This window comes from Tursiops truncatus, chromosome 14 (genome assembly GCF_011762595.2).
Source record: "Tursiops truncatus isolate mTurTru1 chromosome 14, mTurTru1.mat.Y, whole genome shotgun sequence".
NCBI classification, from domain to species: domain Eukaryota; kingdom Metazoa; phylum Chordata; class Mammalia; order Artiodactyla; family Delphinidae; genus Tursiops; species Tursiops truncatus.
This window is the reverse complement of record NC_047047.1, coordinates 33810225-33831240: the sequence shown is the minus strand read 5'-3', so window position 1 is coordinate 33831240 and position 21016 is coordinate 33810225. Positions and strand designations below refer to the sequence as shown.

The window sequence follows — 21016 nt, the reverse complement described above, 5'->3', positions numbered from 1 at the left end:
AAGCTGGGAGCTGAAGGTTTCCCAGGGATAACTCAGGACTGTGTCATATTCAGGTTCTGACCAAAGAGGGTGAAAAGTCTTTGTTGACCATGCAGGGCATTCAGTGGAAACTCCAGAATGGTCACACCATTGCAGTAAAGTTAAAATATACTCTAGAATAGAGGGTTCTCTAGACACACTCTAAAAGTCTTAAAAACAAGAATCAAACTTAGCAGGTAATTTAGGGGCCTTCCAGAATAAATCCCAAAGATCTTTAAAGCAAGACAACCAGATACTCAAAAATGTAAAATATACGATGTCTAGCATTCAATAAAAAATTGCTCAACATGTGAAGAAGGGAAATTGTGACTTATAACTAGAAGAAAACTCAATGAAACAGAAGTTATTGAATCAACAGACGAGACTACTAAAGTGTTATTATTACTATGTTCAAGTATTTAAAGGAAAACATGAACATGATGAGGAGAGAAATGGAAGATATTTAAAAGAAGCAGATGGAACTTTTAGAGGTAAAAATAGAAATGACAATTTCCCTGAGTGATGTTAATAGCAGATTGTATACTTAACAAAAAAACAAAAGATGAGTGAATTTGAAGACATAGTAATAGAAGTGATCCAAAAGGAAACATAGAAATAGAATGAAAAATAAATGAACAGAACTTCAGTGACTTATGATATAATATCAAGTGTTCTATCATATGTATAATTGGACTTCCAGAAAGGGGGGAGGGTGCAGAAGTTATTTGAAGAAACAATGGTCACGAATTCTCAAACTTGAGAAAAACTATAAACCCACACTTCCAAGACATTTATTAAATCCCAAGGCTAATTAACATGAAGAAAACCACACCAATGCACATTTTAATTAAACTGAAGCAAATAAGTAATGAAGAGTAAATCTTATAAGCAGCCAGAGAAATAGATCACAGAGAAAAAATGATCATATACAAAAGACAATATAACAATATATTTAAAGTTTTAAAAGAAGAAAGATGCAAAACCTGTCTACCTAGAATTCTTTACCCAGCAAAAATATCCTTCAAAACTGAAGGCAAAATAAAGATGTTTCCAGATTAAGAAAAGCCAAGGAAGTATGTTGCCAGCAGACTTGCACAATAAGAAATGTAAGAGGAATCAGGTGGAAGGAAAGTAATGCTAGATGGAAACATATCTGCACAAAGAAATGAAAAGCACTCCGAATGATGGGTATGTGGGGAATATAAAACACATTTTTCTCATATTTAAATTTCTTCAAAATGTTTGACTTTTTAAAAGCAAAAATAACAATGTAGAATTGTGAGGCTTATAAACTACGTAGAAGTAAAATGTATGACATATTATCAATATGATAAATGTAGGATTTATCCCAAGGAATGCACAAATGGTTTAACATTAGAAAATCGGTTATAGTCCTCAGAACATAGTAATAAAAGGGAACTTCCTAAACCTGGTAAAGAATATTTGTGAAAAACCTACAACTCATACTATATTTAATGGTGAGAGACTGGAGACTTTCTCCCTAATATCAGGAACAAGGAAGGATATCTGCTTTCCTCACCTCTATTCATCATTGTCCTGGACATCCTAACCAGTATAATAAGGCAAGAGGAAAAAAAAGAAAAAACACGTATAGATTGCAAAGGAAAAAGTAAAACTGTCATGATCATAGCTATTGAAAATCCAAAGGCTTCTACAAGAAAGTTACTAGAACTAATAAGTTAGTTTAACAAAGTGCACGATAAAAGGTCAATGTACAAACGTCAGTTTCTATATATTAGCAACAAACACTTGGAGATTAAAATTTTAAAGATATCGTATGGAATAGCATCAAAACCCATGAAAAACTAGTAAAAATTTTAACAAAATATGAATAAGGCCTATACCCTAAAAACTACAAAATACTTGAAGAAATGCTGAGACAAAGGAGACTGAAATAACAGAACGATCTTGTTCATGTATCAGAATCAATATTGTTAAGATGTCAATTTTCCCTATATTAATCTATAGATTCAATACAATCTCAATGAAACCCTAGTATGCTTTTTAAAAAAAATCAGCAAACTGATTCTAAAATTTACATGGAAATGGAAAAATACCGAATAAATCCAAAGTAATTTTGAAACATAGGAATAACTACCTGATTTCAAGACTGAGCATAAGGATACAGTAACCAAGACAGTGTGGTACTGGTGTAAGGACAGACATATGGACATGTTCAGACAGTGGAACACAACAGTGATTCTAAAAATAGGACACCTCATATGTGGTCAATTGATTTTTTTACGTTAATTAATTAATTATTTTTAGCTGTGTTGGGTCTTCGTTGCTGTGCGCGGGCTTTCTCTAGTTGCGGCGAGCAGGGGCTACTCTTTGTTGCAGTGCACATGCTTCTCATTGTGGTGGCTTCTCTTTGTTGTGGAGCACGGGCTCTAGGTGTGAGGGCTCAGTAGTTGCAGTGCATGGGCTTCGTTGCTCCGCGGCATGTGGGATCTTCCTGGACCAGGGCTCGAACCTGTGTACCCTGCGTTGGCAGGCGGATTCTTAACCCCTGCACCACCATGGAAGTCCCTGGTCAATTTATTTTTGATAAAGGTGCCAAGAAAATTTAATGGGGGTAAGGAGAATATTTTTTAAAAATTATAATGGTATAAATATATTTCCATATGGAAAGATGAATATTGATCATTGCCTCACATCATATACATAAAAATTAACCCCACATAGATCATGGAAGTTTTAAAAAGCTAAATCATAAAACTTGTAGAAGAAAATAAGAGAAAATCTTTTTCATTTTGGAGTAAGCAAGTATTTCTTATATAGAGGAGAAAAAAGTATGAACAATAAAAGAAAAAAGGAGGTGGTTTTGATCAAAATTATTTTTATTTTTCACAGTAGAGTTTGGACTTCTAAAAATTGAAGTATAGTTTATTTACAATATTACATAAGTTCCTGGTGTACAACATGATTATTTACAATTTTTAAATGCTATATTACATTATAGTTATTATGAAGTATTGGCTGTATTCCCTGTTCTGTACAATATATCCTTGTACTTTATTTATTTTATACTTAACAGTTTGTCTCTCTTAATACACTACTCCTATCTTGCTCCTTCCTCCTTTCTCTACCCACTGGTAACCATAAGTTCTCTATATCTGTGAGTCTGTTTCTTTTTTGTTATATTCACTACTTTGTTTTATCTTTCAGTTTCCACCTATAAGTGATATCATACAGTATTTGTCTTTCTCTGTCTGACTTATTTCAGTTGGCATAATATCCTTCAAGTTCATCCATGTTATTTCAAGTGGCGAAATTTCATTCATTTTAATGGCTGAAAAATATTCCATTGTATATATATACCACATCTTCTTTATCCGTTTGTCTGTTGATGGACCCTTAGGTTTCTTCCATATCTTGCCTATTGTAAATAATGTTGCTGTGAACATTAGGGTGTGAGTATCTTTTTGAATGAGTGTTTTCATTTTCTTTAGATATATACCCAGGAGTAGAAATGCTGGATCATGTTGTATTTGTTTACACACACTGTAGCTGTACCAATTTACATTCCCAGTAACAGTGTACAAGGGTTCCCTTTTTTCCACATCCTTGCCAGCATCTGTTATTTGTGGTCTTTTTGATGATAGCCATTCTGACAGGTGTGAGGTGATATCTCATTATGGTTTTGTGTGCATTTCTTTGGTGATTAGCAATGTTGAGCATTTTTTCATGTGATTGCCATCTGAATGTCCTCTTTGGAAAAATGTCTGTTCAGATCTTCTGCCCTTTTTTAATGGAGTTGTTTGTTTTTTGACATTGACTTGTATGACCTATATATATTTTGGATATTAACCCCTTATCGGTCACATCATTTGCAAATATTTTCTCCCATTCAGTAGGTTGTCATTTCATTTTGTCGATGGTTTCTATAGCTATGCAAAAGCGTTTAAGTTTTATTAGGTCCTATTTGTTTATTTTGACTTTTGTAGGCTTTGCCTAAGGAAACACATCAAAAAACTGTTGCTATGATTTTTGTCAAAGAGGGTTCTGCCTATGTTTTCTTTCAGAAGTTTTGTGGTTCTGGTCTTACATTTTGAGTTTGTTTTTGTATGTGGTGGGAGAAAATGTTCTAATTTATTCTTTTACATGTAGCTGTCCAGTTTTCCCAGCACCACATATTAAAGAAACTGTTTTTTCTCCATTGTGTTAATTCTCTTTATCGATTTGTAGTATAGTCTGAAGTCAGGGAGCATGATTCCTCCAGCCCTGTTCATTTTTCTCAAGATGGTTTGGTTATTTGGGGTCTTTTAAATTATTAGTTCTAGTTCTGTGAAAAATGCCATTGGTATTTTGATAGGGGTTGTACTGAATGTGTAGATTGACTTTGACAGTGTGGTCATTTTAACAATATTAATCCTTCCAATCCGTGAACATGATATATCTTTCCATCTGTTTGTGTGTGTTCAGTTTCCTTCATCAGTATCTTCTAGTTTTCTGAGTACAGGTCTTTTACCTCCTTAGGTAGGTTTATTTCTAGGTATTTTATTCTTTTTGATGTGATTGTAAATGAAACTGTTTCATTAATTTCTCTTTTTCATAGTTCATTGTTAGTATATAGAAATGTAACAGATTTATGTATATTAATTTTGTATCCTGCAACTTCATCTAATTCATTGACTGGTTCTACTAGTTTTTGGTGGCATCTTAGGACTTTCTAGGTATAGTATAATGTCATCTTCAAACAGTGACAGTTTTACTTGGATTCTTTTTATTTCTTTTTCTTTTTTTTAAATTACGTTTTTATACTGATCAGTGTACCCAAATGTACAAACTTACATATATATGTATATCTTACATTATGGAATGGAAATCCTTTCTATGTGTTAGAATATAGTCACATTTCTTTCTAAGTTTGAATCATTTCCAACATTTTATTCTTAGAACTTTCCTTTTTTTAATTAATTAATTATTTTTTCTTATTACTCATCCATTTTATACACATCAGTGTATACATGTCAATCTCAATCTCCCAGTTCATCACACCACAACCCCCACCCCTTGCTGCTTTCCCCCATTGGTGTCCATATGTTTTTTCTCTACTTCTGTGTCTCAATTTCTGCTCTGCAAACTGGTTCGTCTGTATCATTTTCTAGGTTCCACATATATGCGTTAATATATGATATTTGTTTTTCTCTTTCTGACTTACCTCACTCTGTATGACAGTCTCTAGATGCATCCACATCTTTACAAATGACCCAATTTCGTTCCTTTTAATGGCTGAGTAATATTCCATTGTGTATATGTATCACATCTTCTTTATACATTCGTCTGTTGATGGGCATTTAGGTTGCTTCCATGACCTGGCTATTGTAAATAGTGCTGCAATGAACATTGGGGTGCATGTGTCTTTTTGAATTATGGTTTTCTCAGGGTATATGCCCAGTACTGGGTTTGCTGGGTCATATGGTAATTCTATTTTTAGTTCTTTAAGGAACCTCCGTTACTGTTCTCCATAGTGGCTGTATCAATTTACATTTCCACCAACAGTGCAAGAGGGTTCCCTTTTCTCCTCACACTCTCCAGCATTCGTTGTTTGTAGATTTTCTGATGATGCCCATTCTAACTGGCGTGAGGTGATACCTCATTGTAGTTTTGATTTGCATTTCTCTACTAATTAGTGATGTTGAGCAGCTTTTCATGTGCTTCTTGGCCATCTGTATGTCTTCTTTGGAGAAATGTCTATTTAGGTCTTCTGCCCATTTTTGGATTGGGTTGTTTGTTTTTTTAATATTGAGCTGCATTAGCTGTTTATATATTTTAGAGATTAATCCTCTGTCTGATGATTCCTTTGCAAATATTTTCTCCCATTCTGAGAGTTGTCTTTTCGTCTTGTTTATGGTTTCCTTTGCTGTGCAGAAGATTTTAAGTTTCATTAGGTCCCATTTGTTTATTTTTGTTTTTATTTCCATTACTTTAGGAGGTGGATCCAAAAAGATCTCGCTGTGATTTATGTCAAAGAATGTTCTTCTTATGTTTTACTCTAAGAGTTTTATAGTGTCCACTCTTATATTTAGATCTCTAATCCATTTTGAGTTTATTTTTGTGTATGGTGTTAGGGAATGTTCTAATTTCATTCTTTTACACGTAGCTGTCCAGTTTTCCCAGCACCACTTATTGAAGAGGCTGTCTTTTCTCCATTGTATATTCTTGCCTCCTTTGTCATAGATTAGTTGACTGAGGTGTGTGGGTTTACCTCTGGGCTTTCTATCTTGTTCCATTGATCTATGTTTCTGTTTTTGTGCCAGTACCATATTGTCTTGATTACAGTAGCTTTGTAATATAGTTTGAGGTCAGGGAATCTGATTCCTCCAGCTCCATTTTTTTCCCTCAAGACTGCTTTGGCTATTCAGGGTCTTTTGCGTCTCCGTACAAATTTAAAGATTTTTTGTTCTAGTTCCGTAAAAAATGCCATTGGTAATTTGATAAGGATTGCATTTAATCTGTAGATTGCTTTGCGTAGTATAGTCATTTTCACAATATTGTATCTTCCAATCCTAGAACATGGTATATCTCTCCATCTGTTGGTATCATCTTTAATTTCTTTCATCAGTGTCTTATAGTTTTCTGCATACAGGTCTTCTGTCTCCCTAAGTAGGTTTATTCCTAGGTATTTTATTCTTTTTGTTGCAATGGTAAATGGGAGTGTTTCCTTGATTTCTCTTTCAGATTTTTCATCATTAGTGTATAGGAATGCAAGAGATTTCTGTGCATTAATTTTGTATCCTGCTACTTTACCAACTTCATTGATTAGCTCGAGTAGTTTTCTGGTGGCAACTTTAGGAATCTCTATGTATAGTATCATGTCCTCTGCAAACAGTGACAGTTTTACTTATTTTCTGGTTTGGATTCCTTTTCTTTCTTTTTCTTCTCTGATTGCTGTGGCTAGGACTTCCAAAACTATGTGGAATAATAGTGGAGAGAGTGGACATCCTTGTCTTCTTCCTGACCTTAGAGGAAATGCTTTCAGTTTTTCACCATTGAGAATGATGTTTGCTGTGGGTTTGTTGTATATGGCCTTTATTATGTTGAGGTAGGTTCCCTCTATGCCCACTTTCTGGAGAGTTATTATCAAAAATGGGTGTTGATTTTTGTCAAAAACTTTTTCTGCATCTAGTGAGATTATCACATGGTTTTTATTTTTCAATTTGTTAATATGGTATATCACATTGATTGATTTGCATATGTTGAAGAATCCTTGCATCCCTGGGATAAATCCTACTTGATCATGGTGTACGATCCTTTTAATGTGTTGTTGGATTCTGTTTGCTAGTATTTTGTTGAGAATTTTTGCATCTATATTCATCAGTGGTATTGGTCTGTAATTTTCTTTTTTTGTAGTATCTTTGTCTGGTTTTGGTATCAGGGTTGTGGTGGCCTCAGAATGAATTTGGGAGTTTTCTTTCCTCTGCAATTTTTTGGAAGAGTTTGAAAAGGATGGGTGTTAGCTCTTCTCTAAATGTTTGATAGAATTCACCTGTGAAGCCATCTGGTCCTGGTCTTTTGTTTGTTGGAATATTTTTAATCACAGTTTCAACTTCATTACTTGTGATTGGTCTGTTCATATTCTCTATTTCTTCCTGGTCCAGTCTTGGAAGGTTATTCCTTTCTAAGAATTTGTCCATTTCTTCCAGGTTGTCCGTTTTATAGGCATGGGGTCACATGTCGTAGTCTCTTAGGATGCTTTGTATTTCTGCAGTGTCTGTTGTAACTTCTCCTCTTCCATTGTTAATTTTATTGATTTGAGCCCTCTCCCTGTTTTTCTTGATGAGTCTGGCTAATGGCTTATCAATTTTGTTTATCTTTTCAAAGAAGCAGCTTTTACTTTTATTGATCTTTGCTATTGTTTTCTTTGTTTCTATTCCATTTATTTCTGCTCTGATCTTTATGATTTCTTTCCTTCTGCTAACTTTGGGTTTTGTTTGTTCTTTCTCTACTTCCTTTAGGTGTAAGGTTAGATTGTTTATTTGAGATTTTTCTTGTTTCTTGAGGTAGGCTTCTATAGCTATAAACTTCCCTCTTAGAACTGCTTTTGCTGCCTCCCGTAGGTTTTGGATCGTCGTGTTTTCATTTTCATTTGTCTCTAGGTATTTTTTGATTTCCTCTTTGATTTCTTCAGTGATCTCTTGGTTACTTAATAACGTATTTTTTCGCCTCCATGTGTTTGTGTTTTTTTCCCTGTAGTTGATTTCTAATCTCATAGCATTGTGGTCAGAAAAGATGCTTGATACGAATTCAGATTTCTTCAATTTTCCAGGGCTTGATTTGTGACCCAAGATGTAATCTATCCTGGAGAATGTTCCATGTGCACTTGAGAAGAAAGTTTATTCTGCTGCTTTTGGGTGGAATATCTTGTAAATATCAGTTAAATCTATCTGGTCTGTTGTGTCATTTAAAGTTTGTGTTTCTTTATTCATTTTCTGTCTGGATGATCTGTCCATTGTTGTAAGTGGGGTGTTAAAGGCCCCCGCTATTATTGTGTTATTGTTGATTTCCCCTTTTCTGGCTGTTAGCATTTGCCTTATGTATTGAAGTGCTCCTAGGTTGGTTACATAAATATTTATAATTATTATATTTTCTTCTTGGGTCAATCCCTTGATCATTATGTAGTATCCTTCCTTATATCTTGTAACATTTTTTATGTTAAAGTCTATTTTATGTGATATGAGTATTGCTACTCCAGCTTTCTTGATTTCCATTTGCATGGAATATCTTTTTCCATCCCCTCACTTTCAGTCTGTGTGTGTCCCTAGGTCTGAAGTGGGTCTCTTGTAGACAGCATAAATATGGGTCTTGTTTTTGTATCCATTCAGCAAACCTGTGTCTTTTGTTTGGAGCATTTAATCCATTCACGTTTAAGGTAATTATCGATATGTATGTTCCTGTTACCATTTTCTTAATTGTTTTGGGTTTGTTTCTGTAGGTCCTTTTCTTCTTTTGTGTTTCCCACTTAGAGAAGTTCCTTTAGCATTTGTTGTAGAGCTGGTTTGATGGTGCTGAATTCTCTTAGCTCTTTCTTGTCTGTAAAGCTTTTGATTCCTCTGTCGAATCTGAATGAGATACTTGCCAGGTAGAGTAATATTGATTGTAGGTTCTTCCCTTTCATCACTTTAAGTATATCATGCCGCTCCCTTCTGGCTTGTAGAGTTTCTCCTGAGAAATCAGCTGTTAACCTTATGGGAGTTCCCTTATACAGTATTTGTCGTTTTTCCCTTGCTGCTTTCAATAATTTTTCTTTGTCTTTAATTTTTGCCAATTTGATTACTGTGTGTCTCGGCATGTTTCTCCTTGGGTTTATCCTGTATGGGACTCTCTGCACTTCCTGGACTTGGGTGGCTATTTCCTTTCCAGTGTTAGGGAAGTTTTGACTATAGTCTCTTCACATATTTTCTCATGTCTTTTCTCTCTCTCTTCTTCTCCTGGGACCCCTATAATGTGAATGTTGTTGCGTTTAATGTTGTCCCAGAGGTCTCTTAGGCTGTCTTCATTTCTCTTCATCCTTTTTTCTTTATTGTGTTCCACAGCAGTGAATTCCACCATTCTGTCTTCCAGGTCACTTATCTGTTCTTCTGCCTCAGGTATTCTGCTCTTGATTCCTTCTAGTGTAGTTTTCATTTCAGTTATTGTATTGTTCATCTCTGTTTGTTTGTTCTTTCATTCTTCTAGGTCTTTGTTAAACATTTCTTGCATCTTCTCAATCTGTGCCTCCATTCTTTTTCTGAGGTCCTGGATCATCTTCACTATTATTATTCTGAATTCTTTTCCTGGAAGATTTCCTATCTCCATTTCATTGAGTTGTTTTCCTGGGGCTTTGTTTTGTTCTTTCATCTGGGACTCTCTGTACTTCCTGGACATAAAGGTCTGTTTTCTTTTCCAGACATTAGGGAAGTTTTCAGCTATTATATCTCTGAATATGTTCTCAGCCCTTTTCTCTCTCTCTTTGTCTTCTGGGACCCTTGTCATGCAAGTATTAGTGCACTTGACATTGTCCCAGCTGTCTCTTAAACTGTCTTCATTTCTTTTCATTCTTTTTTCTGTTCATTGTCAGTGATTTCCACTACTTTGTCTTCTAGCTCACTGATCCATTCCTCTGTCTCATTTAGTGTACTATTGATTCCTTGTAGTGTATTTTTCATTTTAGTTATTATATTCTTCATCTCTGTTTGGTTGTCCTTTATATTTTCTAACTCTCTCAAAAACTTCTAACTTCTTGCTCTGTGCATCCATTCTTCTCCCAAGTTTTTTGATCATCTTTATGATTGTTATCCTGAACTCTTTCTCAAGCAGTTAGCTTATCTCAACTTCACTTAGTTCTTTTTTTTGGGGTTCTGATAAATGTGAATTTTATCAAGATTCTTTTTGAATGGCATCATTAAAAAATAAAAGATAAGACACAGCTAGGTGGAACCCGTCAAAATACATATGCTTCTAAAGTATTTGCATACAGAACGTATAAAAACTTACAACTCAATAATAGGTGCACAAATGATTCTTAAAAATGGACAAAACATTTGAACAGAGATATCCTAAAGAAGATATGTGAATGGATAATAACAACATGAAAAGATTCTCAATATCATTATTCTTCAGGGAAATGTAAACCACAGTGACCTACCAGTACAGATCCACAAGAACAGGTAAAAGTAAAAAGATTGGAAATACTAGGTCTTGCTGAGGACATATATCTAGTAGTACAGCCATTTTGAAAAAAGGTTTTGGCATGTCTTGTAAAACTGAGCATATGCTTGTTTTGACCCAGAAATTCTACTTATAGGTATTTGCCAAAGAGAAATGAAAGCATATGGCTACACAAACACTTGTACACAAATCTTTATAGTGGCTTTATTAATAATAGATTACAACGGGTAGCAACTAAAATGTCCATCAACTGATGAAATGGAAAAACAAATTATGACATGTGCACACCATGGAATACTACTCAGCAATAAAGAAGAATGAGCCACTGATATATGCAACAACCTAGTGAATTGCAAAAATATGTTGAGTGAAAAAAGATAAGAGTACAAAAGTCAGATACAAAGGATACCACTTACACGAAACATTACATGAGAGGAATGTAATGTCTAATTGGAGAAGGATTTTTCAGTGGTTTTCTGAGGCCTAGGTTATCTGAGATGGGAGGGTGGGGAGTGAATAGAATGGGGCACTCTTTGCGGGTAGTGAACATGTTCTATATCTTGATTTTTGATTTTATTTATTTATAAATGCATCAAACAGTGAAATTAAAATTGATGTATTGTGCATAAGCAGTATCTCAATAAAGTTGATAAAAAACATGGGGATGATGATATCTATCTCAAATCTGTTGAAAGGATTAGATGAGAAAAAGTAGGTAAACTATTGGCATGATTTGAAATAACAGTGTGTAGCATCCATGCACACTCATCAGAACCCAGAGATTTGTGGCTTAAGAGAAATTAGGTAAAACCTAAGGAATAAAACCAGGATCAGACAAAAGAAGACTTTGAGTTGTATCTTGGTTCTCCTGGAGGAACTCTGAAAAAAAAATAAACCAAAGCAACCTATTAATAACTAGTTTGCTGCAACTGGCCATTTCTGTAAAATCACTTCAGGTAAGGATCTGAAATGGACCACTCTAGTCCACACTAGTATCTCTCTGGTTTCCAGTGATAAGGAAGTGCCTTGCCCCTTGAGGTTGTGAGAACAGAGCATACAGTATATGTTAGCAAATAGAATGCTAGTACACTAAGTACACTTTTATGCTTTTTTTTGATGTCTCCCATCTGGCTGCATCCTTACATTTCCATACTGAGTTTGTGGTTCTTGGGACCAGGGGAAAAGGGAGTGAATCTTCCTATAACTTGGCAGTCTGAACAAACTTGTGCTCATAGAACTCTTTGATGAGCATTTCAGCTCCACCCCTGGTCCAGGTGTACATCCATTAGCCACTGACCAAGACAGAGTGTAATTTTTATTAGGGACTCTTTTTATATGTACCTGGAGGCTCAGCAGGTTTTTTCATTTGTTTTGTTTTTGGTAAACAAATACATTAACAGTGGTTAGCCAATTTTATATACCTCTGCTCTCAGGGTCTGTCTAGGTTAATACATGATAAAACTCAAGGTAATAAGGGTTTCTTTCTTTGGGTTTCTGGATTATAATATGTAAAACTTGGGAACAATAGGCAGCTGTATCCCACTGTCAAACAGAGAAACATAGGGAGCTAGTTTATAGAGAGGAGAATGAAACAGACATACAGAGCAAGGAACTTGACACATGGAGAGAGGAAAGTTTCTGATATTCCTTGAGAGTCATTGGAACCATTACATGCCACTCTGTGTGTGTTGTGTGGTTTATTTGTGTGTGTGTGTATGTATATACACACACATACATAATACACATGTAATTTATATATTATATATATATAATTTATATATATATAAATTTTCCTGTTTCTCTCATGTTACTTTGAGTTTCCTGAAACCAGAAACGTTTAACTAATATGTATAAGAAATACGTATGAAGAAATATTTTCAATCCAACTGGAGATTTTAAAAAGTGATTTGGAATGATGAAACTATTGCCATATTGCTGGCTTGTGTTGGGCTGTGTGCCAAAAGTGACTGTGATTTTGAATGAAAAGTCCATGGTTTTATAAACCTAAAAATAAATTGAGGAAATATGTGCTGTTTTATCAGACAATTGAGGACATAGAATATATTGGGGTATCCGTTAGGGTATGGGTTAGATTGCTGCCACAAAAGCACAACTTAACAATGGATTAGGTAAGATATAAGTTTATTTCTTTTTACTTAACCATCTGAAAGCAGAGAACTGGTAGGGCTGACAGAGTGTGTCTGTTATCCCCCATATATGGCTTACATTTCTGTGTTTAAAGTGGCTGTTTCCGATCCTGCTATCACATCTTCATCCTAGTCAGTGTGAAGGACAAAAGAAGAATGCCAGTGCACATTACTTCATTTTGAGGGTATGACCTAGAGGTTGCACATAATACTTCTATTCTGATTGTATTGGCTAGAGCTTGATTGCAAGGGCACACCTGGTTGCAAAGGAATGTACAAAAATTAGCCTTTATTCAGGTGGTGATGTGCCCAGCTATAATCTGGGGTTCTGTTTTTAAAGGAGGAAGATGACAGTGGATATCAGGGGACATCTACTCATGTGTCTCACAAATGGGAAGACTGGAGTAACATAGGAGTAAGAGAGGGGAATTTAGATCAGGGACTTTTATTGATTCTACAGACCAATTTGAAGACAACAGGGTTTTATGATTTTGTCTAACAGTGGTGTGGTCTCTGGATTTGTGTGCCAGAGGCTGGAGTAAAGTTGGTAACCAGGTGGGAGGTTGTCTTAGTTGCTCAGGAATGACTAGGCTGATGGCCATGGAAATGGTGAGACAGGGCTGGACCTGAGATATAATTTGAAAAGGTTATGGTAAGACTTGGGAGCAGGTCAAAATGCAGAGGAGAGGGGAGTTTCTGGGATGACCTCAAGGTTCTAGTTTGTGAAAGTAGAAGAGAGATGATTACACCGACCCAAACAGGAAAGTTGGGAGAGAAAACAAATTCTTGGTGAAGACACTGACTTTGATAGGCATCTTTTTGTGGCTGCTCTTGATCATGATTTAGGTGTGGGACAAAAAACAGGTTAGTACTTGGTCTATTCTTGAATTCCTGTGCTGATTCTGAACTCTCCCAATTTCTCTTTGATTTTTCCTAACTAAGCACACTTAAAACCACAGTGGAAGCCAGAAATCTGGGAGAGTTTTGATATGAGAGGTGGAATGAGATTCACATAGTGTGCCCATCACTGGGCACATACTCTTCATCACTCTTCATTTTGTTATTTTTAGAAAATATGCAGAATGAATTAGCCTAAGTACTGGCAGAAAATGCACATTGGCTATGTTGATACCCAGTTTTTGCTCAAATCTCATTAAGCTCTGAAACCAGAGGTTTGTAATGTTAGGTGTTCCTCTTAGAAATTTTCTTTTTTATTAGAAACTTCCTTGGACTTACCTTTGAGATCAGTCTAATCAAGCCACATATCAATGTAAGTTTTTCCCAACAATATCCAAGTGACAGTTATTGTGGTTGAGTAAATTATTGTTTTGCAAAAATTATTCAGATAGTTCTTCTAAATCCTTTGGGTTTCTAAATGTTGAAAGAAGTATGAAAAATTGCATTCAATTAAACAACTAGTTATTTTCAAAACCTGAACGAAAAACCGGATGAACTTACTTTGTGATTGCTTAGTAAAGAAATAACGAGTCGTTTGCCTAAATGTAGTCTGGACTTACGTTTTCTACCTCTAAATTTGTTTGTATATGATGTGAAGACTAAGTCAATTTTCAGAGGAATGGCTGCCGAGAGAGCTCCTGCATGAGTATTTTTGGCAGAAAAGGGGTAAATGAAAATGTTTAGGGAGATTTCCTTCCTTCTCTCTGCTATTCAAGCACTGTTGGGACATTTTGGTCTTTGTGGACGTTCACCACTTGAGGTTTGCTTGACATTTCTTTGTCCAGTTTCTCAACAATCTATTTAAAAATATAAGTGAACAAGTCCTTCCTTGCCACCGTGGGGAGGAAGGTGCATTGTTGTCTATTATGAAACGTTTTCCTTTGTTGCAGAGGACTTTCTTTTCCTTCTCCCTTTTAATTCTACATTTCTTTGAATGATAGGTAGAGAAGATTCTTAACCAAGAACTTGGTTGGTGAGTTGATCCTATTTGACTCAAGAGATTGATTTTTTGTATGAAAATCCTGTCCAAGAAGATTATACCTTACAAATAGAGACCAGTGGTTCTTCTGATTGAAAAAAAAAAAATCTATGTACAATGTAGGCAGAGATGAAAAGACTGCTATATAAAGGCATAACTGTCTTTCTAAATTCAGTGACTGTTTCCTGCTTAATTTCCTTTTCCTTTTCAAAATAGTCATAGGTATCAGACAACATTTTGGGCTAATGGCCTGGAAAAATTCATTATAAAATCATTTTGAATTACTCGGGGAAAATGCAGAGCCTGAAAATCATTGCTTTCCGTTTTCCCCCATGAATTCCTCTTATTTTTGTCCATTGTGGACATTTCTCAAATTTGGAGCATTAATGAAAGGCTTTGAACTTGCTTCTCTTTTCCACAGTGGAGATCTGAGCCATTGATTTTGGATCAATTGGTTTCCCATCTCCAATAAAAGGAGAAGCAATAAGAATTTGACAAATTCCTTTTTGATAGTAGTAGTTTGGCTGTAAGGATTTTTCAGGTGGTAGCTTAAAAAAAATTAATGGTTACATGCGTGTACTAAAATAACATAGTAGAAATAATAGCCGGATGTAGAATTTAGTTCTTAAAAGAATGTGTTTTTTAGCTCTCATTCTATATATCAGGAGATGAATATGGCTATCACTTTACAAGTATTATGCATTTCAGAAGAGTAGTATTTAGCTTAAAACGTGAGCTTTCTTTGGAGTGAATGTATGTAGGTATATGTGTGCCTGCGAGCACACAGTAATGAAAAAAAAAATCTCTGATCTGAGTGGATATTGGTTATTCAATTTCTGAGCATTTTGTAGCCTTAGGAGCGTGTTCTGCTGGGTAACACCAAATGAGGAGGAAAAGTAGCCCACTGATGGCCACCCAGAGGCCATCAGCTCATCTGCGATGTTGGGTTGGGTCTGACAAGAGCTAGCAAGGTGAAGCCCAGTGTACTCCATCAGCCGCATATGGGTGTGGGTATTTTTCATTCCTGGACAATTCCAGTTAAGGTTTGTAGCAGGCAGTACCAGCGTTTGCACACGTGAACTAACACATTGTTGGGGAGACTGGGAGAGCAATGTCCGTGGAGAACTCCCCTGGATTAGTGTGAGGCATATATACTTATATGAATATAAAGGGATGCACCTGGTCATATGTTTTTTGGGTTTTTTTTTGCTGTACGCGGGCCTCTCACTGCTGTGGCCTCTCCGTTGCGGAGCACAGGCTCCGGGCGCGCAGGCTCAGTGGCCATGGCTCACGGGCCTAGCCGCTCCGCGGCACGTGGGATCTTCCCGGACCGGGGCACGAACCCGTGTCCCCTGCATCGGCAGGCGGACTCTCAACCACTGCGCCACCAGGGAAGCCCTGGTCATATGTTTTTAAGGATATGTAACTATTCAGAAGTGACTTGCTATGAGTGTCACTATATCAGTTGCACGCACTTGCCAAAAGGTTCATGTTCGTACACATGACTCCTTTGTGTGGAGTCCGTAATGTGCTAGATCTGGCTCCTACTGGCATGGGAGCCCCTTGTTAGATTTTCAGAATATTTCCAAGCTGGTTATTAAAGACAGACATTAGTAAAAATCAAATTGTATAGGCTTATAATTAGATATGTTAAAAACAAAGGTAATAGGTACTCCAAGCTCATTCCTTTCTAATTAATTTACTACATTTTACTCTTGTCTATGCTCTTGAGGATACTTGAGACTGTTGTGTCTATATGGTGGAAGCATATATAGTATTGTGTGTTGTGCATCTCTTCCCAGCTCTGTGTTCAGTGACATCCATTTAGTAACGTGAAATCAGGTGAACAAGAAACCTAGCACACACCCTCCCCCCTTTTTTTGAGGCTTTTGATGTATAAAAAAGATGAAAGGCCAAAATAGGTTAAAAAATCATGGTATGTTTTAAATATTAATCTGGAACAAAAGTACATTTTAATAAATAAAACAATATATTATGATTCTGCTATCTACAAGATAACTTTAAATTTTAAGAAAAAATGTTAATTCATAGTACACTAAAAGATGTGTCCTCCTGGACTTTAATCAGAGAAAAAGGTTAAGTTGTTCACTTTTAGTGGTCTTGGTTTCTGTCTGTGATGGTATCCACTCATTTGGAAATAAAAACAAAAGTCTGAAATTGAAGTCTTTTGTGAATGCCAGTCTGGTTCATTTGGTACTTCTGGTCACTACCTCAGGAGGCCTTGCCTTATAAGATCTGATTCTTCATTTCTAAAGTGACTGTAATAGTAATAATGATATTCACTGTATAAAGCTGTAATGAAAATTCAGTAAGATCATGTATAGAAATCACAGTGACTGTTCAAGTCATCTACAAATTGTAGTTATTAGAAATCATCATCGTCATTATGATCATAGCTTTATTGAGTAGTTAATAAAGACAGGTCCCCCTTCTGTCAGGACCTGTCCTAAGAACTTTGCATATATTATCTCATTTAAACCTCGAACAGCCCCCTAAAACAGAAAGAATATTAGCCTCCTCTTAACAGATGAGGAAACAGAATGGTTTAGTCACTTGCCTGAAGTCATAGGGCTAGTATGTGGGGAGTTGGAATTTGAACCCAGCTTTGACTCCAAAGTCCATGTTCATATATCTCAACACTTTCTACTTATTCCTTCATTATCCCTCACAAGGCATATAGTAGGTGTTTAATAAGAAAAAAAATTTAAATTAATTCATTTATGTTTGGCCGCATTGGGCCTTCTTTGCTGCACATGGGCTTTCTCTAGTTACGGCGAGCGGGGGCTACTCTTCGTTGCAATGCACGGGCTTCTCACTGTGGTGGCTTCTTGTTGCGGAGCATGGGTTCTGGGCACCCGGGCTTCGGTAGTTGTGGCACGTGGGCTCAGTAGTTGTGGCTTGCAGGCTCTAGAACGCAAGTTCAGTAGTTGTGGCTCATGGGCTTAGTTGTTTTGTGGCATGTGGGATCTTCCCGGACCAGGGCTTGAACCCATGTCTCCTGCATTGGCAGGCAGGTTCTTAACCACTGCACCACCAGGGAAGTCCCTAAGAAATGTTTTGATAACATTGTTTATGGTGCTTTTTTCTAAGCTGGTCAGCCTCATTTCTTAGCTGTAGGTCACCACGGGTTCAAAGAGAATAAATACCTGCTCAAAAGGAGAAATCTCAGACTGCTCTGCAAGTAGATTACTAAAAAAATCCATATATATGTATGTATATTTTTCTTTTTAAGGGCATTTTTTCGTGTCTTTATTTGTTATGCAATTAAGAGAAGTTTTGTTTTAGTGTCTTGTATATGTGTTTATGAACTTCTCCCAATGAGGCTCTATAATGTAGCACATGGAGACTGTTCCCCTCTAGTATGATTTACCTTACAAATATCTGAAAATTCTTCCAGGAGAAGATTAAGTTGTTTAGCTCAATATTTAATCTGTTACTTCCTTTCTAAAGACACCCCATGGACTTTGTCATGCATTTGGCTGATACGAGGGGTATCGATCAGTCATAAAGCAAAAAAAAAAAGCAGGAGAATGGCCAGCCTAGCCTCTCCCATTCCCATCCTATAATTAAATTTTGATTTGAGCTGCTTTTGATTAATCTTCTTATTTGTGAGTGTGTGAATTTGAGACGACTGCTAAGTTTCTAAAGTTGCTGGGCATTGGTCTCTGGTGGATGGCTCAGCTAAAGAACAGTATGATTGCATTTTTATGGTTTTCAGATATTTAATAGCTTCTTCGTGTCATTTTCTGAATGACTGAATACGGTTCAGCCCTTTGGGAGCAGCGGAGCGCCGCATCTGAGAGCTGGGAAGATGACTGAGGTCTGTGTACTTGACTGATTGCCTTAGTCTTAATTGTTCTCTTAATTAGCTGCAGTAGCAACTGCATCTGGGGAGAGATCATGGTATCGGTAAACACTTCCACCTTGGAGCTCAGAGTGATGCCTTTTGGAGTCCTGACAGTGAGCAGCTCATGGGCTGGGCTGGTCTCTCCTCAGGGTCGGGGACCTGCCAAATTGGCAGCTCCCAAGGCCGTAATGCCCCCTCATGTGATCTGTCACTCTGGCCCCTGAGAAGCAGGCCTCCAACTGTTTGTGCTTAAGCAAATTAAGTTTTAATATGCAAAAAGCTGGCTTTATTTGGCTGAGTGGACTAACGTGAAAACAAAAGGATGAGAGGCCCAGAGAAGGCGCCTTGCTAGGAAGGCGGTCTTGGGAGCAGGAGGCCCAGGAAAGGGCTGCTGTCAGGAGGGCGGCGCCTCCTAGCAATTCGGGTTTTTTCAGGAAGGAGTCAGGTTCAGCTCGTCTCTGAGGTGTGACTTAGTCCCCGAAACCTGGCCTCGCCTTGTTTCTATAACCTACCTGGCATTTCTCTTTTTCTTTTGTATTTCTCCACTGAGGTGTTGCACTGAGACATGAAACTTAACCGCTAACCATCCTTTCCCCCTAAATAGGAGAGAGTTCATCTAATTTGAGGGGTTTGGGACCTGAAGAGTGAAAACTACAGGAGGTGACTCAGCTTGTTCTTTTTATGGGTGACAGCGCATTAGTGTCGTGCTGACCCACCTGAAGTATTTCAGAGCTGGTAGAACCTGTTCAGACTCACATTCATGTACAGAATGGAAAGGAAAACAGGTGCTTAGGTGGCCAAATTGCAAGCTCAGCACTTAATACGTATTTCAAAGGGTTACATAAAATGGTAAGAAATTGGCGTGGAGGTGTAGTGTGATCATAAAAATGAGGTGAACCAATTTTCTGTATTTTGCAAGTAAATAATAGAGAAATCACTGGTGTACGGCTGAAGGGCACAGCATGAATCTGTGAACTCTCAGGCAAATCATTTTCCTTTGTGCAGAATTCCTCTTTGACATAAACAGGTAGATGCTATCTACTCCAAATACTTGTCATGAAGCTCAAATAAGATGACAGTAACGAACTTGCTTTGAAAGTAAAAGGCATTATTCAAAACAGGCTTTAGATAATTGTGATTATCTACATTTTGTAGTCAAATTGCAAAACTCTCATGGCCACAGGTATATTTTTAAATAAGAATGTGGCTCAGATGTGGTGGCATTTTCTGGCTATCTCTTACCTTACTCTTAATTTAAACTGTCTTTTTTTCCCCACCGAGCAAACCCCACTTAAAAAAACAACTGTAAGTTCAGCCCTCTGCCTGTTTTTGTCAATAAAGTTTTATTGGGACCCACCCACATTCATTTATTTACATGTTATCCATGACTGCTTTGTTCTACAACAGCAGAGTTGATTAGTTGCAACACAAATTGTGACAGAGACCATATGACCTACAAAGCTTAAATGACCTGTCCAAATGCATTTGAACTCCACAATAAGTTCTGTTGTTCTTTCTGGCAGAGTGCTGTGCTTTAACCCTTTAAGGCATTACTTTTGCACTGAGGACTGTCCAGCAGGGTGTGCATAAATATTAGGCTTTTGGTTTTCACCAGAGACAAGGATGCAGCCTCCCTGGAGGGCTTGTGTGTGCAGGGGATGCACACCTTCAGAGATAGGACTTTGCAGGCCTATCCTCAGCCAGGCTTCTCTCAGTATCCGATTCCCGTAAAGTGGATTCTAACTTGTGTCTGATTCTTCTTTAAGCCAATGCCAGTGCTACTCGCTTGGAAAAACATATGCCAGTGCTAGGGGAGGAGATTCTGAAAGCCTTCAGTCATGCGCATAGTTGCAAGGCTGCCTCTGCAAGGGCACCATCAGAATCCCCGGGCTGTCAGGTGTTTCCTTACCGTTGAGTGCAATTCTTTTTGGCATCTTCGAGAAGAAAGGGAGAAAATACCTCAATACAACTGAAAAATCCAAAAATTATGTATTCATGAAAACAGATAAGAACAAAGTCAGTACAGTTCTAACCAGTTTTCCCTATTCTGTCATCTCTCCCCATCCCAGGCCCTAGATCTTGATCTATCTGTAGTGTTGAAAAAAAAAAAACTCATTCTCACTTTACTTTTACTTCAGTGTAGGTAATAACTGACGCATTGCTCTCTTTTTCTCTCTCTCCACTCCCCCAAATAGACCTTTGTGTTCTTCTGATAAAAGAAATGAAAAAGGCAAAAGTAAGTCATAGGTTTTGATATTAAGTCCCTACCTTATTTTGCTCTTTCCTATCTCTTCTCTTACAGATAGGAAGGCAGAAATCCAATAAAAATAAAAAAGTAGAAGATCAGAAAGGACAACTATGGTAATACAAAGA

The 21016-nt window shown here is 36.9% G+C and overlaps 1 long non-coding RNA gene across 1 annotated transcript in view; it reads left to right on the top strand.

Annotated features, from left to right (window-relative positions):
* LOC141276391 (uncharacterized) overlaps nucleotides 1-21016 on the top strand; it is a 298695-nt gene that overhangs the window by 200416 nt on the left and 77263 nt on the right. The gene's annotated exons all lie outside the window — the stretch shown is intronic.